This window comes from Hylobates moloch, unplaced genomic scaffold, assembly GCF_009828535.3.
Source record: "Hylobates moloch isolate HMO894 unplaced genomic scaffold, HMol_V3 SCAFFOLD_13, whole genome shotgun sequence".
Classification (NCBI taxonomy): domain Eukaryota; kingdom Metazoa; phylum Chordata; class Mammalia; order Primates; family Hylobatidae; genus Hylobates; species Hylobates moloch.
Window position 1 is genome coordinate 34,204,432 of NW_026652288.1, and position 27,923 is coordinate 34,232,354.

At 49.1% G+C, this 27,923-nt stretch overlaps 1 long non-coding RNA gene across 1 annotated transcript; it reads left to right on the forward strand.

Moving 5' to 3' along the window:
* The first annotated feature begins 606 nt into the window (after positions 1-606).
* Positions 607-27,783, forward strand: LOC131381050 (uncharacterized). The gene is made up of 5 exons (XR_009209470.1): positions 607-809; positions 2,737-2,851; positions 10,428-10,677; positions 25,571-25,656; positions 27,321-27,783. It is a non-coding gene; the product is annotated as an uncharacterized LOC131381050 (long non-coding RNA).
* The last annotated feature ends 140 nt before the right edge of the window (positions 27,784-27,923 follow it).

Consider the following 27,923-nt stretch of genomic DNA (forward strand, 5'->3'; position numbering starts at 1 on the left):
GTTTGAGACCAGCCTGGCCAACATGGCAAAACCCCATCTCTACTAAAACTATAAAATAAATAAATAAATAAAAGAATAGCCAGGTGTGGTGGTGGGCACCTGTAGACCCAGCTGCTCAGGAGGCTGAGCCATGAGAATTGCTTGAACCCAGGAGGCAGAGGTTGCAGTGAGTCGAGATTGTGCCACTGCAATCCAGCTTGGGTGATAGAGCAAGACTCTGTCTCAAAAAAACAACAAAAAATAAAATAAAACAAAACAAAAATAGTCCTTGCTGTCATGGAGCTTATAAACAAAAGTAATTAAGATAGTGTCAAGTAATGATAAGAAAAATGAAGAAAAAGCAAGCAAGAGGATAGAGATGGGCAGTTGGGGAAGGGGTTTAGGGAAGGGGTAGACTGCCACTGGCAATTTTCCCTTCCCTGTGGGCATGTGCCACTCTTTCCAGCAAGAAGCAGAGTCTCTTTCCCCTTCCCTTAAATTTGGACCAGTCTTGTGACTTTCTTTGTCACAAGAAGTGACACTCCAGGACTCCCAAGCCCAGTCCTTAACAGGTGGCAGCTCCTGTTTTCTCCTTCTTTCTCCGGAACTACTATGCGACAAGGTCCTGCTACCCTGCTGGAGAGACCTCATGTAGAGACTGCAGCCACATGGAGATGAGCTTGAAGCCATCCAGGACATTTCAGCCACAGATGAGCTCCAGCTGAATGCAGGCACAGGTGTAACCCCAGCCAACACCACATGGGGGCAGAAGAACCATACAGCTGAGCCCAGCCAACCCACAGGATTTCCAGAAACAAGCCAGGAGTGAGGTGGGACTCTTCTGCGTTCAGTGACTCAATTTGGTCAGAACTAGGGACAGTGAGGAACTAGCCTTGGGTGCAAAATCTAAGGGAGTGCCAAAAATTCAGTCATTGAGATAAATTATATTTTAATGCAATTTTTAATGCAATATTTTAACTAATCAAAATTAATGCCAAAAAAATCCATGGTTTGTTCTTTTGTTTTTTTAGACAGTCTTCCTCTGTCGCCCAGGTTGGAGTGTGATCTGGGCTCACTGCAACCTCCGCCTCCCGGGTTCAAGCGATTCTCGTGCCTCAGCCACTTGAGTAGCTGAAATTACAGGCGCCTGCCACCATGCTCAGCTAATTTTTGTATTTTTAGTGGAGACGAGGTTTCACCATGTTGTCCAGGCTGGTCTCAAACTCCTGACCTCAAGTGATCTGCCCTCTTTGGCCTCACAAAATGTTGGGATTAACTGGCGTGAGCCACCGTGCCCGGCCCTATGATATTTTCATGAACAAAATATCAAAATTCTAAATAAAGACCAATGCCACACCAAGCCCTAAATATACACTCCAGCTTTGATGGAAAAATAACTCATCAATAATGTTTTCAAAATCTACATCTTGGCTTATTTCATTTTCAATTGAGAAAATCTCCACGCTTGACAATTTCTCTTAACCAAGTGATGATGTTCAATAATTTTTAATTAACTTAAGCTGAAATAAAATTATAATACATTTTATATTGTTATAATTAAAATATTTTAACTCGAAATAGTGTGAGTTTTAATATACCCATTCAAGAATTTTTCAATATTATTTTGACTACTTTAATGTTCTGGAAAAAAATTAGCCATTAAAAAAACATGAAGGGCCAGGTACGGTGGCTCACACCTGTAATCCCAGCACTTTGAGAGGCTAAGGCGGGCACATCACCTGAGGTCAGGAGTTTGAAACCAGCCTGGCCAACATGGCAAAACCCTGTCTGTACTAAAAATACAAAAATTAGCTGGGCATGGTGGCAGGCGCTTGTAGTTCCAGCTGCTTGGGAGGCTGAGGCAGGAGAATTGCTTGGACTCGAGGGGCGGAGGTTGCAGTGAGCCGAGATCACGCCACTACACTCCAGCCTGGGTGACAGAAAGAGACTCTGTCTCAAAAAAAACAAAAAAAAAATACATGAGGGTCAGGTGCAGTGGCTTACACCTGTAATCTCAGCACTCTGGGAGGCCGAGGTGGGCGGATTGCTTCAGCCCAGGAGTTCAAGACCAGCCTGGGCAACTTGACAAAACCCGGTCTCTACAAAAATTGGCTGAGCTTGGTGGCAGGCGCCTATAGCCCCAGCTACTTTGGAGGCTGTGGTAGGAGGATGGCTTGAGCCCAGGAGGCGGAGGTTGCATTTAGCTGAGATCAAGCCACTGCACTCCAGCTTGGGCAAGAGAGCCAGACCTTGTCTCAAAAAAGCAAAACAAAAACAAAAAAATGAAACCATGACAGAGGGGCATGGGTAAATAGTGCCTTTTGTATCAGGCCCCACGTGGCTCAGCGCAACACTGGTCAGAACCCAAAGTTGTGGCCTTGGAAGGTTCAGAGAGAGAGGGTGGGAGGAGGCAGAAGGGACGGCTGGGAAGTTGAATTCGGCCTGATGGAGAGAAACAGGTGTTCTCCATGCAGGAGGGCGCCAGATGAAACACTTGAGGCAAATCTGACAACACTTATTAATGAATTAAATGCACACATTTCCTTCATTTGAGCACCCCTGCTCCTAAAGGTCTATCCGATGGACCTTTTCATGACTGAAGGAATTTCATTGACCACTCCCTGGAGTCTGCAGGGGAGAAGGGATGTCTAGGGGGCCCCACCTGGGTGGAAATGGCACCTGGGGAGTGGGGCACACCCGGGGAGGTGAGGGCCACTTCACTGTTTCTTACTTCTTTTTTTTTTTTTCTTGAGACAGAGTCTCGCTCTGTCGCCCAGGCTGGAGTGTAGTGACGTGATTTCAGCTTACTGCAACCTATGCCTCCCAGATTCAAGCGATTCTGCCTCAGCCTCCCAAGTAGCTAGGATTACAGGTGAGTACCACCACACCTGGCTAATTTTTCTATTTTTCAGTAAAGACAGGGTTTCACCATGTCGGCCAGGTTGGTCTCGAACCCCCAACTTCAAATGATCCTCCCGCCTTGGCCTCCCAAAGTGCTGGGATTACAGGTGTGACCCACCGCACCTGGCCTCTTACTTCTAATTTTTAACTGTAACTTTCAATTTCATTTAATTACACATTTTTGAATTTTTTAAAAAATGCATGAAAGGGATATGGCATCTAAGCTTTTTTTTTTTTTTTTTTTGAGACAGAGTCTTGCTCTGTTGCCCAGGCTGGAGTGCAGTGGTGCAATCTCGGTTCACTGCAACCTCCACCTCCTTGGATTCTAGCGATTCTCCTACCTCAGCCTCCTGAGTAGCTGGGATTATAGGCATGCACCACCACACCCGGTTAATTTTTGTATTTTTAATAGAAACAGGGTTTCACCATGTTGCTCAGGCTAGTCTCGAACTCCTGACCTCATGATCCACCCATCTCAGCCTCCCAAAGTGCTAGAATTACAGGCGTGAGCCACTGCACCTGGCCCCAAGCTTTTAAAATTCATTAGAAATCATTCAGGACATGGAGACACGTAACAGATGATAACTGTCTTCTCAGTAGAATGTTTACTGCTGCGTCTCTCATAGTGGGAGGGACAAAAGAGAAAACAGCGTGAATTCTCCTCAATAAGACGACGACTGCTGAATAAATGTTGGTACATCCATGCCGTAGGCCGTGGAAACCACACCACACAGCCATTAGAAAGGGTGAATCAAACGACTCGGAGGGTTGAGAAAAGCAAGATGCAGAGAGTTGGCCAGGCATAGTGGCTCTTGCCTGTCATCCCAGCACTTTGGGAGGCCAGGGTGGGCAGATCGCTTGAGCCTAGGAGTTCGAGACCAGCCTGGGCAACATAGTGAGATCCCATCTCTACAAAACATATACATATAGCTCGGCATGGAGGTGCATGCCTGTGGTCCCAGCTACGTGGGAGGCTGAGGTGGAAGAATCACTTGAGCCCGGGAGATCAAAGCTGCAGTAAGCTATGAGCACTCCTATGAAGGAGTCTATGGGGGACAGAAGAGAAAGGTGAGGAGAGAGCCAAGCAGAAAAGAAGAGAAAACTTCCCTTAAAAAATTAAAATTGGCTGGACATAGTGGCTCACCCTGATAATTGTAATCCCAGCACCTTGGGAGTTCGAGGCAGGAAAATTGCTTGAGCTCAGGAGTTTGAGAACAGCCTGGGCAACATAGGGAGACCAGAAAGAGAAAGGAAGGAAGGAAGAAAAGAAGGAACCGGGCACGGTGGCTCACGCCTGTAATCCCGCACTTTGGAAGGCCGAGGCGGGTGGATCACCTGAGGTCAGGAGTTTGAGACCAGCCTGACCAACGTGGTGAAACCCCATCTCTAAAAATACAAAAAAATTATTAGCCAGATGCAGTGGCATGCACCTGTAGTCCCAGCTACTTGGGAGGCTGAAAGAATCACTTGAACCTGGGAGGCAGAGGTTGCAGTGAGCCGAGATCGTGCCACCGCACTCCAGCCTGGGTAACAGAGCGAGACTCCGTCTCAAAAGAAAAGGAAGAAGGAAGGGAGGGAGGGATGGAGGGAGGAAGGGAGACAGAGAGAGAGAAAAGAAGGAAGGAAAGGGGAGGGAAAAGGAGGGAAAAGGAGGGAAAGGAGAAGGAAAGGAAAGGAAGAAGGAAGGAAGGAAAAAAGAGCTGGGCATGGTGGCACATGTCTGTGGTCCCAGCTACTCAGGAAGCTGAAGCAGGAGGATCACTTGAGCCCAGGAGGTTGAGGCTGCAGTGAGCTATTGATACCACCATTGCCCTCCAGCCTGGGCAACAGAGTGAGACCTTGTCTGAAAAAAAAAAAAAAATCAAAAGCATGCCTGTAGGTGACAAAATTAGAAATACCATGTTCAGGATAGAGGTGATCTCAGGTGAGGAGTGAGGAAAGGAGCTGTGGCCAGGGACAGCTATGGCCACTGGGTATGTAGTTCAAATGTTTTGATGTTTTTTGTCTTTCAACTGAGTGCCAAGAGACTCCACTTATTCTTTATTTGTTTTTGTTTATTTTAAATAATCTATAGTAAAATTTAAAAACTTGAATAATATGCCTACATGTATGCCCCTCTGGAAAATTAGCAATGTATAATAACATCAAATTCTTCACCCAGGTTAGCCCCACCCCATCCCCAAAGTCCCTTTTACCCCTGCAGATTCCAGGACCATTAAATGACTGTTTTCCACAAACGTTTCCTGACCACCTGCCATGGACTCTGGACTCAGCCAGGACGGGTCATATCTGGGACCCATCCCCCCCTAGACTCCAGTCTGGCAGAGATGTTGCCTTCCTTCCTCACCACCCCCAGGTTCCTTCACACTCATACCTTGGGGTAGGCAACCTTCACAACGGGAGGCCATGTTGGGTAACAGACAGAAACGGGACCCATGACCCAAAGAGCACTCCCCTCCCCAATAATGACAGTAAGGGCCACCGTTTACCTGCATTGAACTCTGAATTCCAGGCGTTGTTCTGAGTTCTGTGTATGTGTGGACTCTTTCAACCTCTGTGTCCACTCTATGAGTACGAACCATTATTGTCCCATTTCACAAATGGGAAAACTGAGGTCGAGGTACTCACCTGAGGCCACAAGTAACTGAACTAGTGACTGGGCTCACTGGCTCACAAAATGGTGGTAATCCCAGCATTTTGGGAGGCCGGGGCAGGCAGATTGCCAGAGCTCAGGAGTTGGAGACCAGCCTGGACAACATGGCAAAACTCCATCTCTACTAAATATACAAAAATTAGCTGGGCATGGTGGTGCGCCTGTAATCTCAGCTATTGGGGAGGCTGAGGGAGGATAATCGCTTGAACCTGGGAGGCAGAGGCTGCAGTGAGCTCAGTTGGCGCCACTTCACTCCAGCCTGAGTGACAGAGTGAGACTCTGTTTCCAAAGGTTAAAAAAAACAAAACAACAAAAAAAACTAGTAACTGGCAAAGTGTTGGCTTTCGAACCCAGACAGACTGGAACCTGAGTACATCCTCTGAACCACTATGCTGAACTCTGCGGCTATGTCTCTTGTATGCATACTGAACTAGTCACTTTTTTTTTTTCTTTTTGAGACAGGGTCTCCCTCTGTCGCCCAGGCTGGAGTGCAGTGGCACAATCGCAGCTCACGGCAGCCTCAACCTCCCAGGCTCAAGTGATCCTCCCACCTCAGCCTCCTGAGTAGCTGGGACCACTGGTGCGTGACCCCACACCCAGGCTAATTTTTAATTTTTTTGTAGAGACAGGTGAACTAGTCACTTTTGATATGAGCTTTCTATGAAGGATTTAGAAGAATGTCACAGATCCATGGGTGGAGGGAGATCTCCCCTGAAGGATTAGGATGTTTCTAGGCCTTCTGCAAACAGGCAGGGATGGGTGTGGGTAATGCTAAGCTCTCAGTATGCTTTATTTTATTCCATCCTCCCTCCCAGAAAGGATGTGTCCATCCTACAAGAGTCGAAAGCATGGGCTCTGATGCACACGGAAGTATTTATGGGTGAAATATGATATCTGGGATTTGCTTTAAATGTCTCAGCACAAAAAGGAAAGAAGGGAAGAGGGAGGGAATACAGGAAGGAAAGAAGGGAGAAAGGAAGAAAGAAGGGAGGAGAGGAGGGAGAAAGAGAAAGGGGAGGAAAGAAGGAAGAAAGGAAGAAGGGAAAAAGAAAGAGCAAAGGAGGGAGGATAAAAGCAAAAGAAAGGCCAGGAGCAGTGGCTCACGTTGTAATCCCAGCACTTCGGGAGGCCAAGGCGGGCAGGCCACTTGAGGTCAGGAATTTGAGACCAGCCTGGCCAACATGGTGAAACCCCGTCTCTACTAAAAATACAAAAATTAGCTGGGCACGGTAATGCATGCCTGTAATCCCAGCTACTCGGGAGGCTGAGGCAGGAGAATCGCTGGAACCTGGTTGGTGGAGGTTGCAGTGAGCCAAGATCATGCTACTGTACTACAGCCTGGGCAACAGAGTGAGACCCCCTCTCAAAAAAAAAACAAGCAAAAGAGAGAGGAGAGGAGGGAGGAAGAGGGGAAGGTGTAGGAAAGGAGGAGGCAGAGAAGAGGGGAAGGAAGAGAGAGATAATTTGGCAAAATGTGGATAATTTTGGACACTGGGAGATTGATACCTGAAGGGTCATTTAATGACCGTTTCTGCCTGCAAACATTTCCTGAGCACCTGCCATGGGCTCTGGCCTCAGTCACATTTTGGTCCCATCATAGATTGGGGTATCAGTCTATCATAGGTATTATACTATTTTCTCAACTTTTGTGTATATTTGGACGTTTTCTTAATGTTTAAGGGGGGGGAATTTTATCTTCTAGACTCAGACAGATGTGTGTTCAGTCCCATTGTTCTACATACTAGCAGTCTCTTAGCCTCCTTCAGCCTCAGTTTCCTTCTCTATACAATGTGGATAAATAATAGCACAGTCTTCATGATTAACAACCCGAAGACATGACTATTTCAATTGGTTGAATGCTTAGGGTGGGCCAAGCCTTGTGCTTAATGTACCTTACAATAACACCTTACAATATGGGAACACGCAGCTCAGAGAGGTTATGAAACTTGTCCAAGACTACACTGCAGATAGATTGTGAATCCACACCACAAACCCAGGTCTGTTTGAGTCCAAAGATCTTTTATTTTTTTCAATTTTTTAATTTTAATTTTTTTTTTTTCTGAGACAGAGTCTCACTTTGTCGCCCAGGCTGGAGTGCAGTGGCACGATCTTGGCTCACTGCGAGCTCCTCCTCCTGGGTTCACGCCATTCTCCTGCTTCAGCCTCCCAGGTAGCTGGGACTACAGGTGCTCACCACCACGCCTGGCTAATATATTTTTTTTTTGTATTTTTAGTAGAGATGGGGTTTCATTGTGTTAGGATGGTCTTGATCTCCTGACCTCATGATCCACCCACCTTGGCCTCTTGGGGTGTCTCTAACCTAAGGAAGAAGAACAGCCCTCTTCTGAGAGAGGAGGTTTGGCCTTGGGGAAGGTGCTAATCTGAGCGGGGAGGTACAGCGCCCCCCCTCCCCGCCCCACTTAGTTGAGCAGACGCCTGATCTCAGCAGCAGGTGTGTGGCCTTAGTCTGAGGGGGGAAGACACAGCCTCGGCTGATGGAGGCATGGCCTTTGGGGCCCTGGTGTGAGGTAAGAGGACTTAGCCTTGAGTAAGCCCTGAGTCTGGAGCAGAAGGTCTGGCTTTGGGAAGCGCTAGTCTGAGGGAGGAAGCTCACTCCTGCTTCCTGAGTTTCTCACCGGAAGCTTCCAGGTCCCCGCATTGCCCCAGCAGAGGGGAGCCAGGGCACCATCTAGCCAGGGCCGAACAAGCAGGTGGAGGGGGCCTCCCGGGCGGCAGGGTGGTCCAGGCGGGATTCCTTAGGACAGCGTCGCGGTCGCCAGGACTACCGCCAGAACCGGGAGGGAGAGGCGGAGGCCGCGCGCGGCGCCCCAGCGGCAGTGTCTTGGGAGCATCGAGAGCCCGTGGGTCCAGTCCAGGGCGCTGCACAGGTCTCGGGAGCGGCGGCCGCGTACGCTCACGTTCCGGCCGCCTGCGGAGACCGAGACAGGGTGCAAGGAGGGGACGTGAGGGCACGCGCAGGCAGAAGGCCACCCCCCGGGCGCACCCAAGCGCACACGCGCGCGCCTTGCACACGCACAGGGCCCGAGAGCCCCTCGAGTCCATGTCCTTCGTGAAAGCTCATCAGCAATGTTCTTTTCCTTGAGCTGGGAGCTGGTCACGGCTGTGTCTCTCGTTGTCACTCTTTCTACCTTACATGTATGTTACAGGTGTGTATTCACTTGTGTGCAGTGTTTGTTTCCTTTTTAAATTTTTTTTTTTTTTTAAATGAGACAGGGTCTCGCTCTGTCACCCAGGCTGGAGTGCAGTGGCACAATCACAGCTCACTGCAGCCTCGACCTCCTGGGTGATCCTCCCACCCCCGCCTCCTGGGTAGCTGCGACTACAGGCTGTACCACCAGGCCCAGCTAATTATTTTGAAAATTTTTTGTAGAGATAGGGTCTGCTTCTGTTGCCCAGGCTGGTCTCAAACTTCCAGGCTCAAGCGATCCTGGCCTCCTAGAGTGCTGGGATTACAGGTGTGAGCCACCACACCTGGCCCAGAAAATTTTAAATTACACACGTGTCTTACATTACATTTCTTTCAGAAAGCACTGATATAGTTTAGTGGATTATCTTATTCAATTCTCACAACAGTCTTAGGACTTACCGACTGTTGTTATTCCTGTTTTGTTCTTGTTTCTTTTTGTTTGTTTGTTTTTGTTTTTTGAGACGAGGTTATGAAACTTGTCCAAGACTACGCTGCAGATAAATTGTGAATCCACACCACAAACCCAGGTCTGAGTCCAAAGATCTTTTATTTTTTTCAGTTTTTTTATTTTAATTTTTTTTTTTTTTTTTCTGAGACGGGATCTCGCTTTGTCGCCCAGGCTGGAGTGCAGTGGCGCGATCTCGGCTCACTGCAAGCTCCGCCTCCCGGGTTCACACCATTCTCCTGCCTCAGCCTCCTGAGTAGCTGGGGCTACAGGCACCTGCCACCACGCCTGGCCAATTTTTTGTATTTTTAGTAGAGATGGGGTTTCACCATGTTAGCCAGGATGGTCTCGATCTCCTGACCTCATGATCCACCCACCTTGGCCTCCCAGAGTGCTGGGATTACAGGTGTGAGCCACCACGTCTGGCCCTCCCCTGTTTTTTAAAGAACTTGTTGCATACCAAGTTATCCCCTTTTACAGATGGAGAAATTGAGGCACAGAGAGGCAAAGTCACCTGGTCAAGGTCACCCAGCTCATAGGTGGTGGATCCAGGATTTGAACCCAGGCAGCCTGGCCCTAGAGTCCTGTTCTTATGCCCTTTACTCTGTCACCTCCCTCATGAGTTCACTTTGTCCTCACAATGCCTTTCAAGATGTGTGTCTACCATCCCCAATTACCAGAAGGCTCAAAGAGATAAAGTCACTTGCCTCGAGCTACACAGAGTAAAGGGCGGAGGGGAGACTCCAAACTCAAGCACACCAGTATCCAAATCTAACGTGCTCAGGCTCACTCGTGCACACACACATGTGCACACACACACGCTGTCCCCATTACCTTCTTCACACACACACACACACACACACACGTGCTATCCCCATTACCTTCTTCAGACGTCAGGTCCAGCTGGACACACTCAGTTTCCCCACTGGGACACTGCATGTAGAAGGAGGAATTGCAGGGCTCCAAGTAGCTCCCAGGACATGTAGGACACAAATCTCACTCAGGGTGTGTGAGGCCAGATGAGCTGCTGTGTAGAAGAGGATGAAGGTCAGTCAGAAGGAATCTCAGGACCTCCCGGGGGCCCCTAGTGCACTCCTAGGCTCTACCACATTGTCACGAACTTAATATTGTCATGACCTTGATGAGATTCCCTCCCAAGCTGGGAGCAGGGTGCCTGAGGGCAGCCTGGTCCGGGTTGAGTGATGTTCCTTCCTGCATTCCTTCCTCATCTCTGCCTCCAGAGTCACCCACCACCTCCTTGGCCACCCATCTGACTGCTTTCTGGTGACAGTGTACCAAGAGGGGTTGGCGCCTGGCAGTTGCCTTGGCAACAAGTGGTGTTGACCCAGAAGCCAAAGCCAACACCATAGGTCAGGGCATAGATGGAGTTGCCAAATTTGCAGTCCTTGGAGGTCACGCAGAAACCGTTTCTCCAGGAGACAGGATTACCTTCCCCAAAGCCTGGAGAGAGATGGAGGCCAGGCTAGTGAGGTAAGACAATCACAACCCATCACCCAACCGAACTCCCCAAATCTCTCTGAGTATTTCCCTGATGGCATTCACTGCCTGAGATCTCCCCATAATACATCCAAAGCTGGTCATTGTTCATCAAGACACATTAAGTTCAGGCTTGGGGCAATTGTTCATGCCTATAATCCCAGCACTTTGAGACAGGAGGATCACTTGAGCCCAGGAGTTCAAGACCAGCCTGGCCAACATAGTGGGACCCCCGTCTCTACAAAAAATAAAATTAGCCGGGCATAGTGGTGCAGTCCCACCTACTTGGGAGGGTCGCTTGAGCCCAGGAGGTCGAGGCTGCAGTGATCCAAGGTTGCACCACTGCACTCCACCCTGGGTGACAGAGTGAGACCTTGTCTTAAAACAACAACAGTTAAAAATCACATAGTTCAGAAAGCCTTCCATGATCCCCTGTCTTCTCTCCTTAGGGTTCCAATTAATAGGGTGGCTCTGTATCTGTGAGGTCTCCCCACCCTGTCTATGAGCACCTCATGGACTTAGTAAGAAACTTCTCTAAGATCCCAGAAATGTCCAGAACTGGAACCTGGACCACTATCTTTACTATGTCTCTTTATGCTGTAAAAAGTTAGCAAAGAGCCGGTTTCAAGTTCAACTCCTCTTCCCGTTTACAGAAGAGTCCACTTTTTCCTTCTATGGGGAGAGAGTGACAGGAGCCTTAAGTGGGGCTGCCTGCCCAGAGTGTTGTAGTAGATACCAAGATGGCCACAACTGTATCTCCCATCCTGCACGCTCTTGTGCAACATAATCTTGCCACTCTCTCATCAAGAGGTGGAATCTGTTACGTCACCCCTTAAATCTGAGCCTGTCTTGGGATTTGCTCTGACCAGTAGACTGTGGCAGAAGTGACACTGTGACAGTTCTGGGTCTATCCCTTAGAAGGCCTGGTTGTTCCCACTTCTTCCTTCTCAGAAGCCAGCCACCGTACTATAAGGAAGCTCAAGCTAGGAAACTGACTAGTGAGAGCTCAGAGGAGCGAGGTTCTCCCCAGCTGTCTTGAACATTCCAGTTGCAGTCAAGCTCCCAGCTGAATGCAATCACGTAAGTGACCTCAGCCTTTACCACTTAGAGCAGAAAAACTGCCCAGCTGAGCTCAGTCAGCTGCAGAATTGTGAGAAATAACAAATACTTGTCTAATACAAGGTTTTTTTTTCATCGTGATTTTTTTTTAAATCACACAGTATAAAATATACCCTCAACTTTTTTTAAAAAAAATAGAGATGGGGGTTGGTCTCACTATGTTGCCCAGGCTGGTCTTGAACTTCTGGCCTCAAGTGATTCTCCTGCCTTGGCCTCCCAAAGTGCTGGGATTACAGGCATAACCCATCACGTGTGGCTTTCTTAACAATTTTTTTTTTTTTTTTTGAGACGCAGTCTCACTCTGTCGCCCAGGCTAGAGTGATGTGGTGTGATCTTGGCTCACCGCAACCTCTGCCTCCCGGGTTCAAGCAATTCTCCTGCCTCAGCCTCCCAAGTAGCTGGGACTACAGGCGCATACCAGCAGGCCCGGCTAATTTGTGTATTTTTAGTAGAGACAGGGTTTCACCATGTTGGCCAGGCTGGCCTTGAACTCCTGACCTCAGATGATCCGCTGGCCTTGGCCTCCCAAAATGCTGGGATTAAAGGCATGAACCACTGCGCCCAGCTAGCCTTCTTAACAATTTTTAAGTGCGCAATTCAGTAATGTTAACTATATTCACATTGTTGAGTGTAACAGCTCTCTAGAACTCATTTTGCACAACTGAAACTCTGTACCCATCGAACAACTCCCATTCCCCCCTCCCCCAACCTCTGGCAACCACCATCCTATCTTCTGTTTCAATGATTTTGACTACTCTAGATAACTCAGTGAAATCATACAGTATTTGTCTTTTTATGACTGGTTAAGCCACTAAGTTCTGGCCAATTTGTTATTCAGCAGTAACTTAAACAACTATGGCAGCAGATTTTAAACTCACACCTTCCACTGCACCCTAGCCTCTGCCCTGCATGTCCAGGAAAAGGCTACAATGGCTGGAGCTAGGCAGCAAAGTGGGAGAGTGAGGATAGGTCTTGCTGTACCCCAAGCCCCATTTCTGTCCCCATGGGCACTCACCTGTGATGCCTGCCATCTGAAGGCAGTAGTTATCCTCTGGGCATGGAAGGGGGCGACAGCTGTGGAGGTCTCAGCAGGTGAAGCAGACAGTGGTCTCAGCTTTGGTGTGGGTCACAGTTGCAAGAGGACCTGGGGACAGAGGAAGATGAACTGGATGGAAGACAACCAGTGTGCATGCACGTGCATGGAGCTCAGTTTCCGGGCACATCAGTATGTGCCCATGGAGCCGACTTATTCCCGGAACAGTAGTGACATTTCACAGTGTTGGGCTTGGCCTTGGGCCCTTCCTCTGGTGGGAGTGGATAAAGTCAGGGTGGTGTGGGGGCTGAGGAACACCCCTACAGCCATCCTTCCTCACCAGGCCTCTGTTCTCCTACCCTCCCTCTCTCACTGCCTCTATTCCCACAATCCAGATCATTTCCCTCCAAAGTGATTCTGTGCCTGGCCCCAGAATAAGTTTTCAGGGGCTGCAAGGAGCGTTTGAGACCTGAGGCTGGGCACAATGGCTTACGCCTATAATCCCAGCACTTTGGGAGGCCGAGGCAGGTGGAAGGCTTGAGCCCAGGAGTTCCAGACCAGCCTGGGCAACATGGCAAAACTCCATCTCTACAAAATGCAAAAAAAATTAGCCAGGCATGGTGGCACCTGTCTGTAGCTGCAGCTACTCAGGAGGCTGAGGTGGGAGGATTGCTCAAGCCCAGGAGGTGAAGGTTGCAGTGAGCCAAGATTGTACCACTGCACTCCAGCCTGGGCGACAGAGCATGACTGTCTAAAAAAAAAAATTAATGCAGTTATAATCATATCTGGCAATTTATATACTGAATAGCATGCCCACCTCTTAACTTGAACCTGGGGGTTTTATTTTGCTGAGAGACACAATTTAGGAGGGAAATTAGACACAAATAGGAGGAGGGAAATCCCACTTGTTTGAAAGGATGGCTACCTCTCCACATGGCCACATCTGCCAAGTACAAATTCCTTCTTAGAAGAAATAACCAAGCAACAAAAGTGATCTTTGTCACCACCCAGGGCCAGATCTAGGGTGAAACCAGGGGCCCAAAATTTAAGGAGGCACGGCTTTTCAGGGTTGTGCAAGTAGAGGGCTATCCCCTCAGAGTGAGCATCTCCTTAAATTTTGCACCCTGGGGCTGGGCATGAGGACTCACACTTGTAATCCCAGAACTTTGGGAGGCCAAAGTGGGTGGATTGCTTGAGGCCAGGAGTTTGAGACCAGCCTGGCCAGCATGGGGAAACCCCATATCTGCTAAAAATACAGAAAAATCAGCCTGGTGTGGTAGCATGCGCTTGTAATCCCAGCTACTCAGGTGGCTGAGGGAGGACAATTGCTTGAACCCAGGAGGCAGAGGTTGTAGCGACCCAAGATCGCACCACTGCACTCCAGCCTGGGTGACAGAGTGAGACTCTGTCAAAAAAAATAAAAATAAAAAATAAAAATTTTTGCATCCTGGGCTCCTGGCTGGGCTCGCCCTAGACCTGGGCCTGTCACCACTTGTGAGGTTTCTTGTTCTGTTTGACTAGCCTTCAAGAGGAGCCCCTCTGTTAAAGACAGAAAAAGAAGCTGGGCACAGTGATTCACGCCTGTAATCCCAGCACTCTGAGAGGCCCAGGCGGGCAGGTCACTGAAGGTCAGGAGTTTGAGACCAGACTGGCCAACATGGCAAAACCCCAACTCTACGAAAAATACAAAAATTAGCTGGACATGGCTGTGTACACCTGTAATCCCAGCTACTCGTGAGGCTGAGCCACGAGAATCGTTTGAACCCGGGAGGTGGAGGTTGCAGTAGGCCAAGATTGCGCCATTGTACTCCAGCCTGGGCAACAGAGTGAGACTCTGTCTCAAAAAGAGAGAGAGAGAGAGAGAAACAGACAGAAAAGAGCTTGGAGTTCTCTTTAGCCTCCCAATATTCAATAAGCATGGCAACAAAAGGAGTGTCTACCACATGCCAGCCTAGGGGATGAACACCCTTTAAAATCTACATCACACCCATTTTCCAGATGAGAAAACTGAGAGTCTCCTTCTTGCCCCAGTCAGCCAGACAAAAAGCTGTGAGGCAGGAAATTGAGGCCGGGTCCCCATGACACCCTACCCTGGTGTGTGAGCCCGAGGTCCCCCCAACAAACCTTACTGGGGAAGGCGGCGCAGTTGTTTTCACAACAGGCTGTGCTGACCCAGAGGCTTGCATGGGGGCTGTAGGTCAGGGCATAGACACCTTCTTGACATTCTCCAGGGGCCACACATGACCCCTTCTCAATGAGAGTCCCATTTTCTAGGGATAGAGTTCAAGGAAGGGAGATTAGGGCCCCTGCTTTCCAAGCCCTCCAGGACGTCTGCCCGCTCTATAGCAATCCCCGTGGCCAATCCAGGGCCTCTTCTGCTGTTCAGCTGCCTCTGCCCTTTACCCCAGCAGCACAAGGCTGAGCTATGAGGCAGGGCTGGCAATCGCCAGTCCCAGGATGGCTCATCCATGCCCCCCTTCCAACCACTGCCTTTGTCCATTCTCTCTGCCCAGCCCCTGTCCAGCACCCAGCCCGGTCCCCCACCCAGCTGCATCCGGCTAAACAAGCAGGAGTCCTGGGCAGAAGGATGAGTTATTTCAGTGCAGTTTCGCAGCAAAGAGCAGGCGGGACCTGTCTTGGAGCTTCCTGCAAGGAAGAGAACAGCGATCAGACTCTGCAGTTTGAGGACAAAGAACACAAACACACACACACACACACACACAGACACACACACACACGATTCAAGAATAAGACTAATCAGGCATGGTGGCTCATGCCTGTAATCTCAGCTACTTAGGAAGCTGAGGATGACTTGAGCCCAAAAGTTCAGGCTGCAGTGAGCTAAGATTGCACCACTGCACTCCAGCCTGGGCAACAGAGTGAGATCCTGTCTCAAAAAAAAAAAAAGAAAAAAAAAATGAATAGGACAAAGGGCTGTGGTGGGAGGGCCATTGGGAGATCAGCAACCTTCTTTGTTGTGAGGAGTGCGAATGGCATTCCAAGTCGATGAAACAATGCAGGCAAAGGTTTGGAGATGGGAATCACAGAATCTCTAAGTGGGAGCTGCTGGGTTTAGGGTTTCAATTCAAGATCGTACAGTGAGGTCCTGGCTAGGATCCAAACCACTTAATTCCCAACTCAAGCTAAGGTGGCAGAATTAGAGCCAAAGGGGAGACAGGCAGGCGAGGTAAAAGAGTAACAGTAACTGCTCCTGGATCATCCAGCAGAGCTTACCCTCAAACAGAGCCACTGCCAGGCTGGCACTGTTCTGAGCTCCTCAAATGTGTGGATTCAACCAATGCCTCAACAACCCCCTGAGGCAGGGGCATTGTCACCACTTCACACATGGAAAAAATGAGGCACAGAGAGGTTATGTGGTTTGTCTGGAGTCACACAGCTAAGAAGTGGCAGAGTCAGGATTTGAACCCAGGCAGCCTGGTTCCAGAACTAGGTTCTTAGCTGCCCTGTTCTTCTGCCTCTGCTAGACAATGAGCCCAGTTGGAAGGACCTGGGGCCCAGACTCTGAAGCCAGACTCCCACCACCTCATGTGACCTTGAGCTGACCCTCTCCCTTTCTGATGGACCATGACACGCTCACCTGCTGGGGCGGCCAGTGCTCCCAGGAGGAACAGGGCAGAGAGGAGCCAGAGCATGATCCAGGCTGGAGAGAAGGAAGCAAGACACAGGTGCCCTTGCCTTTTATTCAAGGGCCTTGGCCAGGGTAGCAGCCCCGGAAGAGGGAGAGCAAATAGGCCGGGAAGATAGCAGCCCCACCCACCATCCTGGCCACTGGGACACCCAGCAAGAGAGGGGACTGAGAGAACATCGAGATGGGGAAACTAAGTCCTGAGAGGCATGTGGGGAAAGCCTGGGACTACTCAGGCCAGAGAAGGACAGGGGGACGTGTTGTTATTATTATTAGTACTATTAATAGGTTGTGGCCAAGCGCAGAGGCTCATACCTGTAATCCCAGCACTTTGTGAGGCCAAGGTGGGAGGATGGCTTGAGCCCAGGAGTTAAAGACCAGCCTGAACAACATAGTGAGACCCAGCGTCTTAAAAAAATTTAAAAATTAGACAGGTGGGCCAGGCGCAGTGGCTCATACCTGGAATCTTAGCACTTCGGGAGGCCAAGGTGGGCAGATCACTTGAGGCCAGGAGTTCGAGACCAGCCTGGCCAATATGGAGAGACCCTGTCTCTACTAAAAAAAAAAAAAAAAATTAGCCGGGCATGGTGGCGCATGCCTGTAATCCCAGCTACTCGGGAGGCTGAGGCAGGAGAATCACTTGAACCTGGGAGGCGGAGGTTGCAGTGAGCCGACATCACACCACTGCACTCCAGCCTGGGCAACACAGTGAGACTCTGTCTCCAAAAAAAAAAAAAAAAGGCATTTGAAGCCCCAAATCTTTCTCTCTCAGGCCCCATCTACTGGTTCTTAACCCTACTCTTTCTTTTCTGATGTCTTTCCCGACTAACACCCCTTCCCCTTCTGCTTCACAACCTCAACCTATAGAAACTTATCCCCTTAAGACCAGGCTGTCTAATGACACTGAGGGCCTCAGATTTCTTATGTCTCTGGAACTAAAGCTGAACTCCGTGCTATATCCAAGGCATTTCCTGAGGTTACTGAAGAGCCCCATCATTTTGCTAATAAATCTAACTTCACAGTTCAGACTTACCCATCCAGCTTCTCTGATCTTTACCAACTTGTTTTGCATACTTGCGGGAGAAGGCCAGGCCCAACACTGGATGGCAAAAGCCAATTAGGGCCTGGGGCAGTGGCTCACAACTGTAATCCCAGCACATTGGGAGGCCAAGGCAGGCAGATCAGAAGGTCAAGAGATCGAGACCATCCTGGCCAACATGGTGAAACCCTGTCTCTACTAAAAATACAAAAAATTAGCTGGGCGTGGTGGTGCGTGCCTGTAGTCCCAGCTACTCGGGAGGCTGAGGCAGGAGAATAGAATTGCTGGAACCCAGGAGGCAGAGGTTTCAGTGAGCCGGGATCGCACCACTGCACTCCAGCCTGGTGACAGAGTGAGACTCCGTCTCAAAAAAAAAAAAAAAAAAATTAGCCTGGTGTGGTGGCACATGCCTATAATCCCAGCTACTCAGGAGGCTGAGGCACAAGGATCACTTTAACCTGGGAGGCGGAGGTTGCAGTGAGCCAAGATTGCGCCACTGCACTCCAGCCTGGGCAACAGAGTGGGACTCTGTCTCAAAAATAAAAATGAAAATAAAAATAAAAATTAGCCAGGCGTGGTGATGCACACCTGCAGTCCCAGCTACCAGGGAGGCTGAGGTGGGAGAATCGCCAGAGCCCAGGAATTCAAGGTTGCAGTGAGCTATGATGTCGCCACTGCACTCCAGCTTTGGTGACGGTGAGACTCTGCTCTAAAAAAGAAATAATAATAATAATATAAAATAATAATGGGTTGCCTCATCACTCATTACAGACATTAGCTCACTAAATCCTTACAGTAGTCCTACCAGCCATTATCATTAACCCCACCCAGGGAGGATACTCAAAATATTGGACCACCTGTCAATATAGGCCAGGGTATTGGTAGTAACAATCCTGCCCAATTGCTAGAGTAGCATCCTGGTGGCCTCCAGGGACCTGGTCTTTCCTTCGTCTCTCTAGAATATGAGGATGTCTGGGAGGACCCAGAGATGCCATCAGGGCACTCAAGGCCTCCAGGCAGGGGAATTTTATCAACCAAATCTGGACATACCTCAATATTTTAACAGCCAGTACAACTGGAATCAGCCCTGGGGTTCCCTCTTTTACAAAGAAGGGAACCAGGGCTCAGAGCAGTCAAGGCCTTGTCCAGGGGCACATAATAAGAAAATTGGCACAACCAGGATTTGAACCCAAATGTCTCTGGCTAGAGCACAGGGCTGTACCAAGAGGGAAATTGATCTGCCCTTTCTGGACGAGACCCGTGTCATTCTCCTCCTGCGCCTCCCTGGGCCACCTTGATTTTTATGCTTGTTCAATGGGAATAAGATCAATTTCAACCACCCCATGAGGGGCCTTCCAGCCTGGTGCCTGGCAAGTCCACCCTTCATGGGCTTTGACACCTCACCTGCTCCTCCTATTAGGTGTAACTCTGGGGATGTTCCTTCCCCTATTTCAGGCCTCAGTGTGCTCATCTGCTAAATGGGTGTAGCCCAAGGCCTGGATTACTGTAAGTGCCCTCCTTTTTTTTTTCTGAGATGGCTCTGATGCCCATGGTGGAGTGCAGTGGCACGATCTCAGCTCACTGAAACCTCCACCTCCCAGGTTCAAGTGATTCTCCTGCCTCAGCCTCCCAAGTAGCTAGGACTACAGGTGTCTGCCACCATGCCCACCTAATTTTTTGTATTTTTTTAGTAGAGACAGGGTTTCACCATGTTGGTGGTGGTCTCGAACTCCTGACCTCAAGTGATCCACCCGCCTCAGCCTCCCAAAGTGCTGGGATTACAGGCTTGAGCCATGGCACCCGGCCTGCCTCCTTACTAATGCTAATGGTGGCTCTGTTAGGATTGGAGGTATTTGTAGCAGTGAGCTTTAAGGAAACTGCACACCCGTCCAGAGGGGTGATGAATGCTTTGGAACCAGACAATCGGAGTTCAAATTCCAGTTCTGCCACTTCCAATTTAAGTGGCCTTGGGCAAGACATTTTACCTACTGGGCCTCAGTTTCCTCATTTGTAAAACAGGGTAACTAGGAGGACTTCCATCGAAGGGCTGCTGTGAGGATTGAGTTGATTTATGTAGAGCACTTAGAACAGTGGGCAGTAACTGCTGTGTCTTTGTCATTGTCATCATCATCGTTATTTAGCAACATAAATAAGGCTGCTAAGGGGACAAGTTGAGGTTGACCTCCCCTCTTGGCTCAGAGGAGAGATCTCAAGCAAGAGAAAGGATGAGTTCACGGTCACCCACGGGCCTGCCAGGCTTCCCAGAATCCCAGGTGGGGCCCCTCAATCAGTGTGTACAATCAAGGAGGTGACTCTGGAAGGTGCCAACCCTAAGGAGGAAAGATAGCAGCCTGGGGATGGGAGGTGGCTTTTCTCGATGGGGTGCTGGGGCAGGGAGAAGTCTGGGGACTTGACTCACATCCTTCCCAGGTAAACCAAGAACCCTTTGGTGCAGGAGAGGTGAGAAGACGGGACAGAGAGTCCCCCAGCCAAGTCTGGGGTTTGGGGAAGAGGGAGCAGCGCCTGGCACTTCGTGACTAGAGGAAGCCAGTCTCTCTAGATGTTATCGTCAGTGATAACTCGGGCTGGGTGACAGTCCAGGAGCTGCACAAACATGAGGCTTGTGGACTGAAGAATGAAGAGCAGGCACGCAGGGAAGGGACATTTCCCTGCACTTCCCTTGAAATGTGGTGGCAAGGGGGCATCAGACGAATTGTTTTGTTTTTTATTTTTTATTTTGAGACAGAGTTTAGCTCTGTCACCCAGGCTGGAGTGCAGTGGCACAATCTCGGCTCACTGCAGCCTCAACTTCCTATGCTCAAGTGATCCTCCCACCTCAGCCTCCTGAGTAGCTGGGACTACAAGCACGACCACCACACCCGGCTATTTTTATTTTTTATTTTTTTATTTTTTGTAGGGATAGAGTCTTCCTGTGTTGCCTAAGCTGGTCTCAAACTCATGGGCTCAAGCAATCCTGCCACCTTGGCCTCCCAAAGTGTTAGAATGACAGGCATGAGCCACCACACCCAGCCCAGACAAGTTATTTAATGCATATACTCTACAAGCAAATATAGACATATGCCCTTCTCCTTTTTCTTTTCTTTTCTTTTTCTTTTTTTCTTTTCCTTTTTTTTTTTTTTTTTTTTGAGACAGACTCTCGCTCTGTCGCCCAGGCTGGAGTGCAGTGGCGCGATCTCAGCTCACTGCAACCTCCGCCTCCTGGGTTCAAGCGATTCTCCTGCCTCAGCCTCCCGAGTAGCTGGGATTACAGGCGCCCGCCACCATGCCTGGCTAATTTTTGTATTTTCAGTAGAGACAGGGTTTTGTCATATTGGGCAGGGCAGGCCCCTCTCCTTTAGTGCACAGTGGGGGTATTCTATGCACTGTTCTGCCCCCAGATTTTTGAACTTGGCAATAATGTAACGTGAATTGCATGATGAGTTTCCTCTTTCTTTTTCTGCTGGATGAATGCACCTCTTGTAGCATTAGTATTTTCCCATTTGACGTTACAAACTATGCTGCAATGAAGAGCCTTATGACCATATCATTTCACGCATGCACCAAGTTCCTGGGCGTGGTGAGTGGTTTTGCAAAATGACGAAGGTTTTGCCACACTTGTGATTTTGAGAGCAATTGCAAAATTACCTCTTGTAGGGCTGTACCAGTTTACACCCCCAGGAGAAACAATGGGGAGTGTCTGTTTTCCCACAGCCTCATCAACTCCATGCATTATCAAACTGTTTTATTTTTGCCAGCCTGAGAGGTGAAAAGGTGTGTAGTTGAATACAAGTGGCCACGAGTTGTATGCAGCTCCTTCCATCAAAAGATAGCGTCAATCCTCCTCCTCTCAAATCTGAGCTGGTCTTGTAACTTGGTTTGGCCAATAGAATGAGACATATTGATGCCCCATGAGTTCTGAGCCTGGGCCTTGAGCTCCTGGCCTCAAGAACTTGCAGCTTTGGCGGGGTGTGATGGCTCACCTCTGTAATCCCAGTGCTTTGGGAGGCTGCGGTAGGAGGATCACTTGAGCCCCGGAGATCAAGACCAGCGTAGGCAACACAATAAGACCCCGTCTCTAAAAAAGAATAATTAGGCCGGGTGCAGCAGCTCACGCCTGTAATCCCAACATTTTGGAGGCCGAAGTGAGTGGATTTTTTAAGGCCAGGAGTTCGAGACCAGCCTGGCCAACATGGTGAAACCTCACCTCTACTACAAATACAAAAATTATCTGGTCATGATGGCAGGTGCCTATAATCACAGTTACTTGGGAGGCTGAGGCAGGAGAATCGCTTGAACCCAGGAAGTGGAGGTTGTAGTGAGCCAAGATCGCACCACTGCACTCCAGCCTGGGCCACAGAGCCAGACTGTGTCTCAAAATAATAATGATAATAATAATAATAATAATTAATAATTAGGCTGGGTGCAGTGGCTCACCCCTGTAATCCCAGCACTTCGGGAGGCCAAGGCGGGTGAATTTCTTGAGCTCAGGAGGTCAAGATCAGTCTGGGCAATATAGCAAGACCCCATCTCTACTGAAAATACAAAGAAATAGCCAGGCATGGTGGTGTGCACCTGTAGTTGCAGCTATTCGGGAGGCTGAGGTGGGAGAATTGCTTGAGCCCAGGGGATGGAGGTTGCAGTGAGCCGACATCTCATCACTACACTCCAGCCTGGGGGACAGAGAGAGACCCTGTCTCAAAAAAAAAAAACCAAAAAATAAAGAAAATTAATAATTAGTTTAAAAATTTAAGCCAAAAGAACTTGCCACTGCTGTTCTCACTTTCTTGCTGCTGAGAACCCTTTGACACTGGATGAAGGAGCCCAGGCTTACCTCTTGCAGGGTGAGAAATCTGGAGGAGAGAGGCTGCCAGCACCCCAAACATCACGGTTGAGAGTCTAGACATATAAATAAGACCATCTGTCAAACTGAATGCCTGTAAACAATAGACATTTATTTCTCACAGTGCTGGAGGCTGGGAAGTCCAAGGTCAAGGCACCAGTAGATTTGGTGTCTGGCAAGATCCCGCTCTCTGGGTCATGGAAGGCATTTTCTTGCTGCATCCTCATCTGTTAGAAGGCACAAAACAGATCTCTGGGGTCTCTCTTATTGACTAATTTTTTTTTAGAGCATAGTCTCATTCTGTCACCCATGCTGGAGTGCAGTGGCACAATCATAGCGCATTGCAGTCTTGAACTCTTGGGCTCAAGAGATCCTCCTGCCTTAACCTCCTGAGTAGCTGGGAAGATAGGCATGTCCTACCATGCCTGGCTAACCTTTTTTTATTTTATAGAGACAAGGTCTCCCTTTGTTGCCTAGGCTGGTCTGGAACTCCTGGGCTCAAGCGATCCTCGTGCCTCAGCCTCCCAAAGTGCTGGGATTACAGGAGTGAGCCACTGTGACTGGTTAGTGTCATTTTTATAGGGGTCATTTGTGCTTCTTTTCCTGCCCTCTATTTATTATTACTATTATTATTATTATTATTATTATTTTTGAGACGAGTCTCACCCTGTCCCCCAGGCTGGAGTGCAGTGGTGCAATCTCGGCTCACTGCAACCTCTGCCTCCCAGGTTCAAGCAATTCTCTTGCTTCAGCCTCCCAAGTAGCTGGGACTACAGGTGCACGCCACCATGCCCAGCTAATTTTTTGTATTTTAGTAGAGACAGGGTTTCACGGTGTTGCCTAGGCTGGTCTCGAACTCCTGAGCTCAGGCAATCCACCCATCTTAGCCTCCCAAAGTGCTGGGATTACAGGTGTGAGCCACTGTGCTCCACCCAATTCATTCATAGAAGCTCTGTTAGCCTCCTATGGCTGCTGTAACAAAGTACTACAGACTGGGTGGGTCAGAACAACAAATGTATTGTCTTACGGTCCGGAGTCCAGAAGTCCAAGATCAAGGTGCCAGCAGGGCCATAAACCCATAGAGGAATCCTTCCTGGCTCTTCCCAGCAGCAGTGGCTTTCTGGCAATTTTTGGCAGTCCTTGGCTTACAGCTGCCTAGCTCCTGTCTGTTCCTTTGTCTTTCAATGGCATTATTCCTGTGTCTGTCTGTCGTCACAGTGCCACCTTTTTTTTTTTTTTTTTTTTGAGGCAGAGTCTCACTCTATTGCCCAGGCTGGAGTGCAGTGGTGCAATCTCGGCTCACTGCAGCCTCCACCTCATGGGTTCTGGCAATTCTCCTGCCTCAGCCTCGCAAGTAGCTGGGACTACAGGCGCACACCACCACGCCTGGCTAATTTTTGTATTTTTAGTAGAGATGGGGTTTCATTATATTGGCCAGGCTGGTCTCAAACTCCTGACCTCAGGTGATGCGCCCACCTCAGCCTCCCCAAGTGCTGGGATTATAGGCGTGAGCCACCGCGCCCGGCCTAGGGCCACATTCTTGTAAGGACACCAGTCATAGTGATTTGGGGCCCAACCTACTTCAGTATGACTGCAACTTAACTAATTATATCTGCAACAGCCCTATTTCCAAATAAGGTCACATTCTGAGTACTGGGGGTTAGGACTTCAACCTATGCTTTTTTGGTGTGGAGGGGAAGCAATTCAACCCATAACAGGAGCTCCTTATATATTCAGAATATTAGGCCTTGAATTGCAAAGATTATTTCTGCTATTGCATCTAGGCGGTTGAATAAAAGAGCTGCAAGGTGCTAGAGGCAAGGAACGCTTTTTTCTTTACACAAACTCAGTGAATATTATTCCTCTGGTCCCCTCTTCTCTCCAAGTCACCCCTAATACCATGAAGCCAGAGAGAGGCATAGCAAAGAAGGCTGCTGAAGGACGAGATGGAAAGAGGCGGGAGCTGGGAGAGAACAGGATGAAACTTCTATTAATAGCTCCTAGTCTTTGCCTGCCCCACTCCAGGGCAGCACCCCTCAGCATGGTGGGTGTAAGTGTAGGAAGTAGAGCCAGACTGCAGGGGTTCAAATCCTGACACTACACTTAGCAAGTCAGTTTAATCTTATTTTATTTATTTATTTATTTATTTATTTATTTATTTTTGAGACAGATTATCGCTCTGTTATCTAGGCTGGAGTGCAGTGGCACATTCTCGGCTTACTACAACCTCCACCTCCTGGGTTCAAGTGATTCTCATGCCTCAGCCTCCCGAGTAGCTGGGATTACAGGCAACTGCCACCATACCAGGTTAATTTATATATTTTTTTTAAGTAGAGATGGGGTTTCACCATGTCAGCCAGGCTGATCTTGAAATCCTGACCTCAAGTGATCCCTCCGCCTCAGCTTTCCAAAGTTCTGGGATTACAAGCATGAGGCACCACACCTGGCCTAACAAGTCAGTTTAGAAGCCAGATGTGGTAGTTCAAGCCCATTAATTCCAACACTTTGGGAGGCCAACACTGGAGGATTGATGGAGGCCACGAGTTCAAGACCAGCCTGGGTAACATAGTGAGACCCCCATCTCTATTAAAAAAAAAAATTAAATCAGCCAGGCAGCCAGGCATGATGGTTCACGCCTGTAACCCCAGCACTTCGGGAGGCCAAAGTGAGTGGATCAACTGAGGACAAGAGTTCAAGACCAGCCTGGCCAACACAGTGAAACCCCGTCTCTACTAAAATACAAAAATTAGCTGAGCATGATGACAGGCATCTGTAATCCCAGCTTCTCAGGAGGCTGAGGCAGGAGAATTGCTTGAACCTGGGATGTGGAGGTTGCAGTGAGCTGAGATCGCACCACAGTACTCCAGCCTGGGCAACAGAGCCAAATCTACCTCAAACAAACAAACAAACAAACAAACAAAAAAGCTCTCTAAAATCAGCCAGGCTTGGTCACATGGGCCTGTAGTTCCAGTTACTCAGGAGGCTGAGGCAGGAGGATCACTTGAGGCCAGGAACTGGAGGCCACAATCAGCTATGATCCTGCCATTGCACTCCAGCCTAGGCAACAGAGCAAGACCCTGTCTCAAAAAATAAAAAATATCAGCTCAATTTAGGCAAGTGAGTTAGCCTCTTGTATTGGTGTCCTATTTTGCTGTAACAAATTAGCTTAGATCTAGTGGCTTAAAACAACAGAAATTTATTCTCTTACAGACTGGAGGTCAGAAGTACAAAATGTGTCTCATGTAATCAAAATCAAGGTGTCAGCAGAGCAGTGCCCTGGTCAAGAGACGTTCGGAGTGAGTGATTTCCTTGTCGTTTTCCAGCAGGAGCTGCATTTCTTACGTTTCTTGGTTCTTGGCCATTTCTCCATCATCAAAGCCCGCAGCAAATACCTTCTGTCTCCCACCCTGTTTTCCTCTGCTTCTCTCCCATGACTGACTTCTCTTCTGTCTACAGTCAAATGTCCCTGTCCCTCCTTCCTCTAGGGGCACTTCTGATTACACTTAGGGCCCATCTGGATAATTAGGAAAATGTTCCTGATTAAGTTCCTTAACTTAATCATATCTGCAAAGACCCTTTTTTCCTATAAGGTAACACCCATAGGCTCCAGGGCTTAGGACCTGGATATTTTGGGGGACCATCTTTCAGCCCACCACACCTCTGTAATCCTCAGTTTCTGTGTGTGTGTACGAAATAGCATATTTACAGATTCACCAATAATATAGATAATACTCTCAGAACAGTACCCACTGTAACACAGACACAATCAACTTGAGAGGGGGAGAAACTCATTTAAAGTCTCCTGTTTCAGGCCGGGCGCCGTGGCTCATGCCTGTAATCCCAGCACTTTGGGAGGTCGAGGTGGGCAGATCGCTTGAGCTCAGGAGTTCAAGACCAGCCTGGAGAACATGGTGAAATGTTGTCTCTACAAAAAATACAAAAATTAGCCAGGCGTGGTAGTGCACGCCTGTCATCCCACCTGCTTGGGCAGCTGAGGTGGGAGGATGGCTTGAGCCCAGGAGGCAGAGGTTGCAGTGAGCTGAGATCTCACCACTGCACTCCAGCATGGACGATAAAGCCAGGCCTTATCTCAAAAAAAGTCTTCCCTTTGGACCTCAGTTTCTCTGCCTGGCAAACAGGGGAAGAGGGTTATTGGACTCAAGGGTTTACCACCTCTTCCACTCCCTAGGGAGACCCTGAGTGGAGAGGTCCCCTGCATCTAAGAGGTGGCCAGGCCAGGATCTGAAAGCCACATCAGTGTGGCCTCTTAGGCGTCCCAGAAAGGGCAGGTTATGGGCGATGGCCCTTTCCCTACCATCAGCCCAGCCACCCCCCCCATCCCCCCCCCCCCCCCCCCAACCAGAGAAGGACCTTCCCGGTGGCCAGGCCAGAGGGCAGTCACTTCATCATGGCACGTGGCAAGAGGATGAGGGAGCCCCAAACAGGTGCACACACACACACACACACACACATGCAGGCACACTCACACACATGCACATACACATGCACATATGCACACACACGCACATGCACACATGCACACAAACACATGTGCGCACACGCATGCATGTACACTCACACACACATGCACACACGCACACACACAGTGTCCCTGTATCTCTGTGTCTATTTTGTGTTCTCTGAAGGCAACTGTGTGTTGTTTTCTCTAACTCCTCTGTCAGTCTCTTATCTTCTCTCTCTCCCTGCTTGCCCACTTTTCTTTCTCCCTGTCCTTGTTCTTCAGTTGCTGTTTTCTGTCTCTCTCTCTCTCCCCCCACACCCCCATCTCAGATTTCCCCTGAGCCAGTCTGTCTGTGGGTCTCTTCTTCTCTCTCCCTCTCCCTCGTTTCCCCACCTCCATCTCTATCCCCAGCTCTCTCTCTCTCTCTCTGTCTCTCCCTCTCTTCGCCTCCTCCTCTCTCACCCTCTCTGTCTCTGCCTGAAATTCTCCTATCCACAGGCTGGGGAAGCCCCCGAAACCCATGGGCCTCACCCATGATCCCGCAGGCAGGCAAGAGCCGGGTGAGGCCCAGGTGAGTCACGAGGAGGAAGGAGCCGACATCCCTGCCGTGTTTCTGGAGAATGTCCAGGTCCTGATCCCTGCATTTCCCTTCCCTTTACACGTCAGCAGAACCTTACAGGTGTGTGTGTGTGTGTCACTTGAGGGAGAGACAGAGAGAAAGAATCAGAAACAGAAACAACGACACAGAAAGAGAAAGAGAGCCATGGGGAGACACAGAGAAAAGGGAGAAGCAGAGATAAAAAGACATGAAGAGAGAGACAAACAGATACAGAGATGGAGGTACAGAGAGAGGAAGTGATAGAGTTGGAGAGAGACACAGATAGGCATTGAGAGAGATAAAGAGGGACAGAGACAAAAAGGACGAAACAGAGAGATAGAAAAAAGACAAAGACAGACACAGGGAGAGACAGAAATTTCAGGAGGCGAGGGCAGCCTTGGGCAGGGATGAGTGGGCTCTGAAATACCTCTCATTCATTAAAGAGGAAATTGACTGAGCATGGTGGCTCACACCTGTAATCCTACCACTTTGGGAGGCCAAGG